This window comes from Solanum tuberosum, unplaced genomic scaffold, assembly GCF_000226075.1.
Source record: "Solanum tuberosum cultivar DM 1-3 516 R44 unplaced genomic scaffold, SolTub_3.0 scf00019, whole genome shotgun sequence".
NCBI lineage: Eukaryota > Viridiplantae > Streptophyta > Magnoliopsida > Solanales > Solanaceae > Solanum > Solanum tuberosum.
Window position 1 is genome coordinate 13,984 of NW_006238945.1, and position 12,053 is coordinate 26,036.

Below are 12,053 nucleotides of genomic sequence, written 5' to 3' on the forward strand. Positions count from 1 at the left end.
AACTGAGGTTGCAAACCACCACCCACGAAGGACCAGCACGGCCCGTGGGTTGGGCAGTGTACTCCTTTAAGTCGGTTAAGTTTTGGGGTTAGGAAATATTCTAGAATTAGTTAGTTATGAAGTGGTGTCATTTTATTAGTAATTAGACCACATATATAAAGAAAATAGACCCCTAAATACATTGATCTAAATCATTATTTCAATTCACCCAAAGAACCCAAATTCATTTCAAGAAATTCTCTCTCTAGGAAGCAAAGAAGAGGAAGAAGAAGAAGAGAAGCAAGTTAGGCAAAATTCCTCCATTGTTGCAAGCATTGTAAGGGCTTTATAATCAAGGTATAATAGATTATTCAACCATGGATTCTTCCATCCATAGAGCCACCAAGATTTCCACCAATTGTGAAGATGAACCCCAATTCTAGCTAGGGTTTCTTTCTATATTGTGGGTTATGATTGAGTATGAATCCAATTGAGTGGATATTACTTGTTTATGATTGTTTTAGTATTTGATGATGATATTATGATGATATTATATGTTTTACATGGCTAACCCTAGTCTAATTGATGAAAGTGAAGTTATGTTAGTTTATGCCATGAAAGGTGAAGTTGAGGATTCATACATGATTTTCTAAAATTGATGTTATGTATAGTAATAGTTCAAGAATAAAAGCAAGTAGACATTAATTGAACTAGATTATAGTATATATGATGGGTCATGACTAGTAAAGCTTTACGTTGAACCTTTATGATGAATTATTATTAGAATCACTTAGTAATGAAGCATGTGATTAGAATGCCTTGAAATTTATGTATGAATGATGATTGTAAGAAGTAAAGCTTTGAGAGTGAGGCTTGTAGTGATACATGTTGATTCCTATGGCTTGAGAATAAAGCTAATATGTGGAATTGTATATGCTTAAGAACACTTTGAGAATAAAGTGTCTATGATCATGATATATTTTTGTGTTGTTAAAAGAACAGTCTCCCACACACACCTAAGTATAAATATGATATGATGTGAAAGGTTTTCTCACATAGAATGATTCTAGGTTTAAAGGCTTGCTCACCTAAAATGAATCAAAGCATGTTAGACTAAAATAGTTTAAAGTTTTGACATAATATCCCTTCGTGAATAGCTTGACTTGGTAAGATAAGATTGGTAGCTTGAGTTAAGAGTTCTCATGGTAGCCTTGGATTGAACCATAGTGTTTATCCAAAGGGTAGCTTGAACTAGCATCGTAGAATGTTTTCATGGTAGCATGACTTGGTTAGGCCAAGGCCATTTCATGGTATCTTGGGATTGAGAAACCATACTCTCCTAAGGGTAGCTTACATTAGCATCATAGTGTGCTTGCATGGTAGCATGACTTAGTTGGACTAAGACTATTTCATCCTATCTAGGATGGAACACTTGTACCCTTCCTAGAATAGATTGGACTTGCATGTTTAGTATGTTTTTCCATGGTAGCTTGGTCTAACCCAATATGGAGACTTTTCTTGTATAGCTTGGACTTGGATGTTAGGATGTTATTCCTTTGCTAGCTTGGTCTAGCCTAATAGGGTGCTATTCCTTGGTAGTCTAGAATGATAAATAGTAATCATTGAAGTAGGATAGCCTAAAGTAGTACTTAGCATGGATAGGATTATGGGGTCTTATTCATGCATTGCACAAGTATATAACTTGAAGCTACTTATGAAGTATGTCTCGTATGTGTTGCATGCTTATCTTGGATTGAGTAATAGTAGTTTTCCTTGGTAGCCTTGAATAGGTGAATTATGACCATTTATGAGTAATGACTTGTCTTGGACTAGTGAATATGTACTCTTCCATGATTAATATGAATATGAGGGACAAGTCCCTAATCTGAGTAGCATGTATGTGATGGAACTAGATTACTTCAAGTAAGTATTGTAAACATGTCCTAATATGAGATTTGCCTATATGATATATGTTAGCTTGGATTGCTGTTATATATAGTTGCCTTCCATGATATGTTGGACTAAAGGTGAAGATTTCCTTGCCTATGAGAAGTAAGTTAAGAATGAGACCATAAGATGGTAAGTATGATTATGATGACCTAAAAGTGATACTTTGTGTGGGTGGGATTATGGGGTCTCCTCTTTGCATTTCACAAGTATTCTTTGAGGTTATTTGAAAAGTAGTTCTCTTATGATATGAAGGACTAAGGGTTGAATAATGCTTATATGATGCCGATGTTGGAGACTTTGCTTATGATTATGATATTGTCTCTTATGCTTATAGTTTATGTTTCATGAAGTATCTCTTATATATGATTATGGCATATGGCTTATGTTGACTAAACCTTATGTTATGCTCTTATGATGTTATGGTAGCTATCATATTTAGTACTTTTATACTAACGCATACTCTTGCATATATTCTCATCAAATGTAGGGTTCAGCGATTTTGAGTTACATTCTTGAGGATAGGTTTCTAGAAGAGCAAGGAGTTGAAGACTTGGAGAGTACTCATAGAATCGAGGATATAGCCACCATTTCGTTTATGTCTTTCTTTGATGTTTTGAGACGATTGTTTCGGCTGTGTCCCAAGAGTTATTCAAAATTGTTATAGATTATTTGAGACAAGTGTAGTAAGAGTTCCACTTTGCTTTTATAAAGACTTTGATTATATGGAAAATGTTTTAAGAATTCCACACTTTTCTATTATCTTATGTTATGATATGCTAAGGGCTTGTATGAGACCTCTTCGAGGTCAAGTACGGCATGTTACATCTAGGGTGTACCCCTGGATCATGACAAACTTAGTAATCAGAGCATAAGTTTTAGAATGGTTCTAGGATATATCAAACCACGTCTAGTAGAGTCTTGTTCATAAATGTGAAGCGCGCCACATTTATGAATAGGAGGCTATTGGATGTTTAGGAAATCTCACTTCTTCATTCTCTAAGACGTGCCATAGAGTTTGGCTTTACTAGGTCTTTTTCCTTATTCGTGCCTTATGGTTTTTTAGGGTATGGCTAATACAAGGGGGAGTGCTAGGAGAAATGAGAAAGGTAATGAGGATCAAGAGGTTCCTCCCCAAGCTCCAATTGATCCTTCGAATATGTCGAATGCGGAGATTAGGTTGGCTCTCCAAATCTTGGCCGAAGCTTTGACTACTCAAGCTCAAACCATGACAGCTCAAGTCAATAGAGAGATGGTAGCTCCAGTAAATCCTAATGTGAATTCCTCAGCTTTAAGAGTGAGAGAGTTTTTGAGAATGAACCCTCCAGAGTTTTATGGCTCCAAAGTGGAGGAAGATCTACAAGGATTTATAGATGAGGTGTATAAGGTGCTAGCTTTCATGGGTTTGACTTCGGTAGAGAAAGTGGAGTTAGCCACTTACCAATTGAGAGATGTAGCACAAGTATGGTATGAACAATAGAAAGATGGTAGGCCGGTAGGAGCGGGTCCAATAGAGTGGAAAGTGTTCAAAGAAGCATTCCTTGATAGGTTCTTTCCCTGAGAGTTAAGGGAGGCTAAGATGGAAGAATTCATTAACCTTAGGCAAGGTAGCATGAGTGTTAAGGAGTATGCCTTGAAATTTACCCAACTATCCAAGTATGCTCCATCTATGGTAGCGAGTTTGAGAGATAGGGTGAGTAGGTTCTTGACGGGGGTGTCCGATTTGGTAGCAAAAGAATGTCGTACGGCAATGCTCCATGATAATATGGATATCTCATGTCTTGTGGTGTATGCTCAACAAATGGAGGAGGAGAAACTCAAGGATAAATCTAGGGAGAAAAAAAGGTTTAGGATGGAAGATGATAAGTCTTTTCACGAGGGGTCCGATGGACATGGTCACCCTAGGAAGCGACAAAGGTTTTTCAAACAAGGTTCTTTTAATACTCCTAAGAATAAAGAGGAAAGGGTGTCTAACCCTAAGCCACAAGGAATTAGCAATGATTCCCTATGGTCCACTTGTGCTAGGTGTGGTAAGAGAAATGAGAGTAGGTGTTTGGCCGGTAGAGAGGGTTTCTTTAGCTGTGGTGAGAATGGCTACAAGATGAAAGATTGTCCAAAGGCAAGGTCTACAAGAAGAGATGGTAAGTGAGTTGCCACTAGTGGTCCGGATGAGAGTGCTCAAAAAAAGAATAGGTTTTATGGTCTCCAAGATAAAAATGATCAAGAGTGATCTGCGAATATTGCTACCAGTATGTGTTTTAAGCCTTATTCCGGTGTTGCTTGTCTTTTATGACTTGATAGATTTTAATGTTGTCTTTAGTATGAATGAGCTTCATTGTTGCTTTTATGTTATAGATGGTGCTTAGAAAGTCAACCTAGGCTTACTCCCAAGAGGGAGATGGTGTGCCTAGATAGCAAGGCCATTGTGTGTTTATGTGTGGCCATGACTTCTTTATATGCATATTCATGAAAATTTTAGGTCTTGATAGAAATGACTTATGTGCATTATTTTTCCTCATGTTGTAGTGCATTGAGTAGAGTTGCCTATACACTTCATGAGATGAATATATGAGCATGCCTTAGGTTGGAGTTGAGAGATTCCTCCTTGAATAAATGCTTTCGAGAATAAATTGCATATAGGCTCCATGAGTGTATGTTGAGTAGGTTTTAGCTAGGAGATAGTAGTTCCTCCATGAATATGAGTATGTATAGAATTTCATTCATTTTGGGTTGCTAGATGTAGTTCCTACTCCCTTGTGTTGCATTGAATATGTTTAGCTTGGATTTGAAGTTGTCCTCCTTGGTTGTGCGCAATTAGATGTGTTGCATGCATGATGGGTCGCTAGTCTAAAACTGTGACCTTAAGAAATGCCTAGAGTATCATTCGAGGACGAATGTTCTCAAAGGGGAAATATTGTAACACCCGGGAACTAGTAAGCTAAACTAGAGCCTTAAGTGAGGGTTTTAGAGTTTGACAGAAGGTTTAGAGTCGTAAAAAATGACCTCCCGTACTTAGAATGAAGGCTTTACAGTTTAAACGTCAAGGTACGACTCCCGAAGGACCAACCAAGGGTCCTTGAGGAGGACCCTAGAAACTACCTAAAAGCTACCAAAAATTAGACCACCCACGATTGGGGACCCACACCCCGTAGGGGGATCCACGCCTCGTGGATTGGGTCGTGGGTCAAGACCCTAAAAGTAAGGTTGCAGACCACCACCCACGAAGGACCAGCACGTCCCGTGGGTCGAGGTCTCATGGGTTGGGCTGTATACTCCTTTAAGTCGGTTAAGTTTTGGGGTTAGGAAATATTCTAGAATTAGTTAGTTATTAAGTGTTGTCATTTTATTAGTAATTAGACAACCTATATAAATCAAATAGACCCCTAAATACATTGATCTAAATCATTATTTCAATTCACCCAAAGAACCCAAATTCCCTCCAAGAAATTCTCTCTCTAGGAAGCAAAGAAGAAGAAGAGAAGCAAGTTAGGGAAAATTCCTCCATAGTTGCAATCATTGTAAGGGATTTATAATCAAGGTATGATAGTTTATTCATCCATGGAGCCCCCTAGATTTCCCCAATTGTGAAGGTGAACCCCAATTCTAGCTAGGGTTTCTTCCTATATTGTGGGTTATGATTAAGTATGAATTTAATTGAGTGAATATTACTTGTTTATAATTGTTTTAGTATTGCATCGTGATATTATGATGATATTATATTTTTTCCATGGCTAACCCTAGTCTAATTGATGAAAGTGAAGTTATGTGGGTTTATGCCATGAAAGGTGAAATTGAGGATTCATAGATAATCTTCTAGAATTAATGTTGTGTATAGTAATAGTTCAAGAATAAAAGCAAGTAGACATGAATTGAACTAAATTATAGTATATATGATGGGTCATAACTAGTAAAGCTTTACGTTGAACCTTTATGATGAATTATGATTAGAATCACTTAATAATAAAGCATGTGATTAGAATGCCTTGAAATCTAGGTATGAATGATGATTGTAAGAAGTAAAGCTTTGAGAGTAAGTCTTGTAGTGAGACATGTTGATTCCTAGGGCTTGAGAGTAAAGATAATATGTGGAATTGTATATGCTTAAGAACACTTTGAGAGTAAGTGTCTATGATCATGATATATTGTTGTGTTGTTAAAAGGACATTCTCACACACACACCTAAGTATGAATATGATATGATGTGAAAGGTTTTGTCACATAGAATGATTCTAGGTTGAAAGGCTTTCTCACGTAAAATGAATCAAAGCATGTTAGACTAAAATAGCTTGAAGTTGTGACATAAGATCCTTTCATGAATAGCTTGACTTGGTAAGATAAGACCATGATTGGTAGCTTGAGTTAGGAGTTCTCATGGTAGCCTTGGATTGAATCATAGTGCTTCTCCAAATGGTAGCTTGAACTAGTATCATAGAATACTTTCATGGTAGCATGACTTGGTTAGGCCAAGACTATTTCATGGTAGCTTAGGATTGAGAAACCATACTCTCCTAAGGGTAGCTTACATTAGCATCATAGGGTGCTTGCATGGTAGCATGACTTAGTTGGACTAAGACTATTTCATGGTAGCTAGGATGGGACAGTTGTACCCTTCCTAGAATAGCTTGGACTTGCATGTTTAGTATGTCTTTCCATGGTAGCTTTGTCTAATCCAATATGGTGACTTTCCTTGTATAGATTGGACTTGCATGTTAGTATGTTATTCCTTTGGTATCTTGGTCTAGCTTAATAGGGTGCTATTCCTTGGTAGTCTAGAATGATAAATAGTAATCATTGAAGTATTATAGCCTAAAGTAGTACTTAACATGGGTAGGATTATAGGGTATTATTCATGCATTGCACAAGTATAACTTGAAGCTACTTATGAAGTATGTCTCTTATGTGTTGCATGCTTAGCTTGGATTGAGTAATAGTACTTTTCCTTGGTAGCCTTGAATAGGTGAATTATGACCATTCATGAGTAATGACCTGTCTTAGACTACTGAATATGTACTCTTCGATGACTATTATGAATATGTGGGACAAGTTCCTAATCTAAGTAGCATGTATATGATGGAACTAGATTACTTCAAGGAAGTATTATAAGCATGTCCTAATTTGAGATTTGCCTATATGATATATGTTAGCTTGGATTGTTGTTATATATAGTTGCCTTCCATGATATGTTGGACTAAAGGTGAAGATTTCCTTGCCTATGAGAAGTAAGTTAAGGATGAGACCATAAGATGGTAAGTATGATTATGATGACCTAAAAGTGATACTTAGTGTGGGTGGGATTATGGGGTCTCCTCTTTGAATTCCACAAGTATTCTTTGAGGTTATTTGAGAAGTAGTTCTCTTATGATATGAAGGACTAAGGGTTGAATAATGCTTATATGATGCCGATGTTGGAGACTTTGCTTATGATTATGATATTGTCTCTTATGCTTATAGGTTATGTTTCATGAAGTATCTCTTATATATGATTATGGCATATGGCTTGTGTTGACTAACCCTTATTTTATGCTAGCTATCATATTTAGTACTTTTGTACTAACGCATACTCTTGCCTACATTCTCATTAAATGTAGGGTTTGGCGATTTTGAGTTACATTCTTGAGGATAGGTTTCTAGAAGAGCAAGGAGTTGAAGACTTGGTGAGTCCCCATAGCATCGAGGATATAGCCTCCATTTCCTTTATGTATTTCTTTAATGTTTTGGACGATTTTATGGGTTGTGTCCCAAGAGTTATTCAACGTTGTTATAGATGATTTGAGACAAGTGTAGTAAGATTTCCGCTTTGCTTTTATAAAGACTTTGATTGTATGGAAAATGTTTTAAAAATTCCGCACTTTTCTATTATCTTATGTTATGATATGCTAAGGGCTTGTATGAGACCCCTTTGGGGTCAAGTACGTCATGGTACATCTAGGGTGTACCCTTGGGTCGTGACAGTGTGCCACGTAAGCCAAAAGGTATATAAAATTACCAAAAAAATGAGTTCAAGGGTAATAGGACCTTAGTTTAGTTAATGTGTGTCTCTGAGATTCCGGTCATAATCTAAGGGGTACTTGTGACTTATCCCTACTTGATAATGGACATATAGCCTATAGGAAAGAACTTATCCCTAACCATTTAGTGTCTTGCTCAAACTCTCAATGTCTGCAAACACATGTTGGATTCCATCTAAAGTCTTCTTTAAGCTTTGAAAATTTGAAGGGAATTAATGTGATAAGTACACTTCGCCAACATCAACAATGGCTTTGAGTTATTGTACATAAAATAATTGGACCTGGAATAGCTCCTCCCATGAGACTTGCGTCCATTTGCTACACTGCAAAATGAACTAATTATGATAAATTCTTATCCACTTGAAGTAAGAAAACTGATTCAAGGTTCTTAATACAAATATATAGCATATCATATTTTGTCGTTACACATCTAAGTCCAATATTAATGAATATCATAACTTCAGGCCAAAGGTAAATGACATTAACTTAGTAAATTCATTAGTGACACCAAACTAAAAAGAGAAAAAGGACCAAGGAATATTGTCTAAGATCAAACAATAGTAATAGGTCAGAAGCTACACTAAACTTTCTATTTCTTACACTTAGTTGTGTCTTCAACACTTGATTCATCGTCATCTAAGATTAGATTTCTTCTTTTCCTACTCTTTGCCCAATCAAAGACATGTAGTTTTTCCTCAAAATCTTCCAAGCTACACAATAAGACATCAATAGTGAATAGATACCTCTTGTTTTGTAAGTTAATTAGCAACATGTCATTAAACATGTTCATTTTAAAACTCTAAAAACGAAAGATAACTTGTTTTTTACTGACAGATTGCCCTGATATATCAAAATAACATGTGATTTGGGAATAAAGATTGCCAAAAGAGTGGGTGTCAAAAGAGTACTAATTATGTAACGTGGGTACTTTTTTGTCAACAAAAATCATATCCAAGATCAACTCGCTGTTTTTCTTCGAATAAATAGCATCCCACACTCTACAAATCCTAATCCATATCATCAAATCATCTCCATCGATAACCAATCCTCAAAGAAAATAAAAATCTAATTAAAAGCAAGACAAATTAAGCAAGCTACAACATGAAAAAGATTCACTCTTATCTATATATAACACAAAAAATAGAGTATGAAAAAGATCAAGAATTAATTAAATGCAATTATTCAGAGATAAATGCACATTAAAATTCATTGTAATTACAAATGATGAAGATAATGAAATGGTTCATTGGAAAACATAGTAGAAGTATAGTGATAGAGATACGATTAAAACGCTTAATTGGAGTTTAATGTAGACATTCAATTAGCTACTACATGGGTTATAGGTTATTTGGGCTTTTATTGGTTTGCTCTTGTCTTAAAGATCTGATTGATTACTCATACGTGGGGATTTATTTTGTGTGGTTTTTTTAAGTCATTTAATGAATAGATAATGTATTTTTTATATAAAAAAATCTCAGAAAAAAGATAAATGTCAATGGTGGCTTTAGAGATATGCCACACTTCTCCTACATCTAGCTTCATTATATAGATAGATAGATTTTTTGGTAAAGTATCATTTGATAGAGTGTATAAATATAATGATAAATAGAGTGTATTAGAAATATTTGCATTAGTTATGCTTGCATTAATTATACATAAAAGATTCTTATGCACGGTTTGATTTGGTATATTAAAAATAGCATACATTGCATAAATATCTACCAAATGACCCTTAAATACTATACACGTGTCCCTTCGCTTATTTAATGGACCCAAATTCTTATACATAAGTTTTTTTTCACATGCTACTTCCTTGGTCCATTTTTTTTTTCCAATATTAATTATTATTAGCTTGCCAGCTTAAGTCATCGACAGCCCTTAAAGTTGTTCGCATAATTATAGACACCTCAAATAAGACTTGTATCTATTAAACACCTAAATTCTTCAAAATATATACCTATTAAACACAAAACACTGATGTGGCAAAAATCGTATTATGGACTTTCCTGGGGAGCGTGAAGAAATTTCAAATAGTATTTTTTAAAAATAAAATACATTTTTTCCTCTTTTATTGACGCTTGGCACTATAATACCCCCACCAATCATCTTCTTCATCTTAATTTAGTTTCCAAAGCTTTCTACATTTTACCTTCAACACTGTATTTCTCTCCTCTCTTTTTTTTTAAATTTTTTCTTTCAAATCTGAATCAACTAATTGAATGTATGAAGAAAGAAGAACAAAGAAATAAGATAAATTATTTTTATGCATTCGATGAAAACAAGTCAGTCAATGTCTGTCTATCACCATTTTCGAACAAATCACTAAATTCATCAAAATGATATTTGAAAGTTTGATAGAATTGACGTATCTAGCATTATATTTTTAAAAAAATCTTCAAGTTATTTGAAAAGAAATTGGATTTTGTGTTGGAAAAGAATGTGTTTTGAGAAGAAGGTGATGAAAGGGGGTTGGGAGGGGTCAGGTAGGGGTGACGTTGGGTAGAATATGTTGACATTTTCATTTTTTTGAAAATTAGATTTAAAATAATTTTAAACAAAAAAATATTATTTATTAATTTTGGGGGCCCATGCCATGTGTTAAATATTAATTAGTCATTTTGCATGTCAGCGCAAGTGTCTCACACACTCTTCATTTTTATTTTATTTTTGTTGATTATCAGAAAATGTCTACTAGGAACAATTTTTGAATACGGTAAAACCTCACTAAATTAATACTCGACAAAATAATAATCTCTCTAAGATAATATTTTTTCTCTGGTCCCGACTTGGGCCAATGGAAAAAAATCATTCATTTCAATAAGATAATAAGATAATATATTTTTAGAAGACCCATATATAAATATATGGTCCCATTAATATGATAAATTAATAACTCTTAAAAAGTACAAATATATCTAAGACAATTTAGTAAAATATGATTCTATTGTGTTTATTATTTTGTTTAAAACTTAAATCTAGTTGAGGCTCATCTCTAACTTTTCTTATTGCATCCAAACGTTTCGATTTTATCTTTTTGAACTAAATCATAAAATAGTAAAGAGTTCTAGATGCTGTAAGTGTTTTCTTACACGTAACTAGTTCCAAAGGTATTATATCATCTTCAACTTCATCATCAAAATTGTTTTTTCCAATGGTATGCACAATTTCTTCTAAGATCTGGACCTTTGAACATGTTTCATTTTCACTATGGTAATTCAATAGGTTATTGGCGTCTATTTTATTGCACTAGCCGATCGAGATCATTAATCATAGATTTTTGAATTTATTTTACAATGAACTATTTAACAAAAAAAACATACTACAATGAAGGGATATACATACATTATAGTTTATGTATAATGAATTTTTGTAAATTCAATAAATATGATACATAATTTAGTAAGATATTATAATTTTGATGTATTCATTGTACTTCACATATAATAAATTTATTTTTTATGCGAATTCAATAAATATGATACATAAATTAGTAAGATACAATAATTTTGATGTAATCAAAATTAACATTCATTGAATCTCAAAACACTCTTAAAATTAGTAAATATTAATTTATCTATTAATAATAATTTTACAAAATAATAATATTTAATGGTCCACCTATATTAATTAGTGAGATTTTAGTGTAGTTAAAAGTGTTCAATAGGTATTAGTCTTAGTTAAGATGTAGTAAGTGAATTATGTGGACAACTTTAAGGGGTCGTAGATAACTTAAGCCTAGCTTGCCACCCTTTAAGGCACAAGTAACCCCCTAGACTATGACCGAAATCCTAGAGACACCCTGATACGCTCAAATTACACCTCCCTAAAGAAGCATAAGCGATCGTTATCAAGTAAAGAACCCAACTTGTAGGTTGGGGTCGATCCCACGAGGAAACTGGTTTACACTTAACTTTAACTTACACCTATATTCGTTTAGTCAAAGTACTTCCGGAAACAAGTAATAAAAAGGGGGGGATTTGTGAAAAAAATTGTAAGAATTCAGTAAGTAATCAGTAAACAAAAGTCAATTTTTGTTGTTATCAAGATGAGAAAATTAACTAGGGTATACGTGTTCACCACAAGCTCATAACTCAGTAATCCTAGTAATAGCAATCCTGT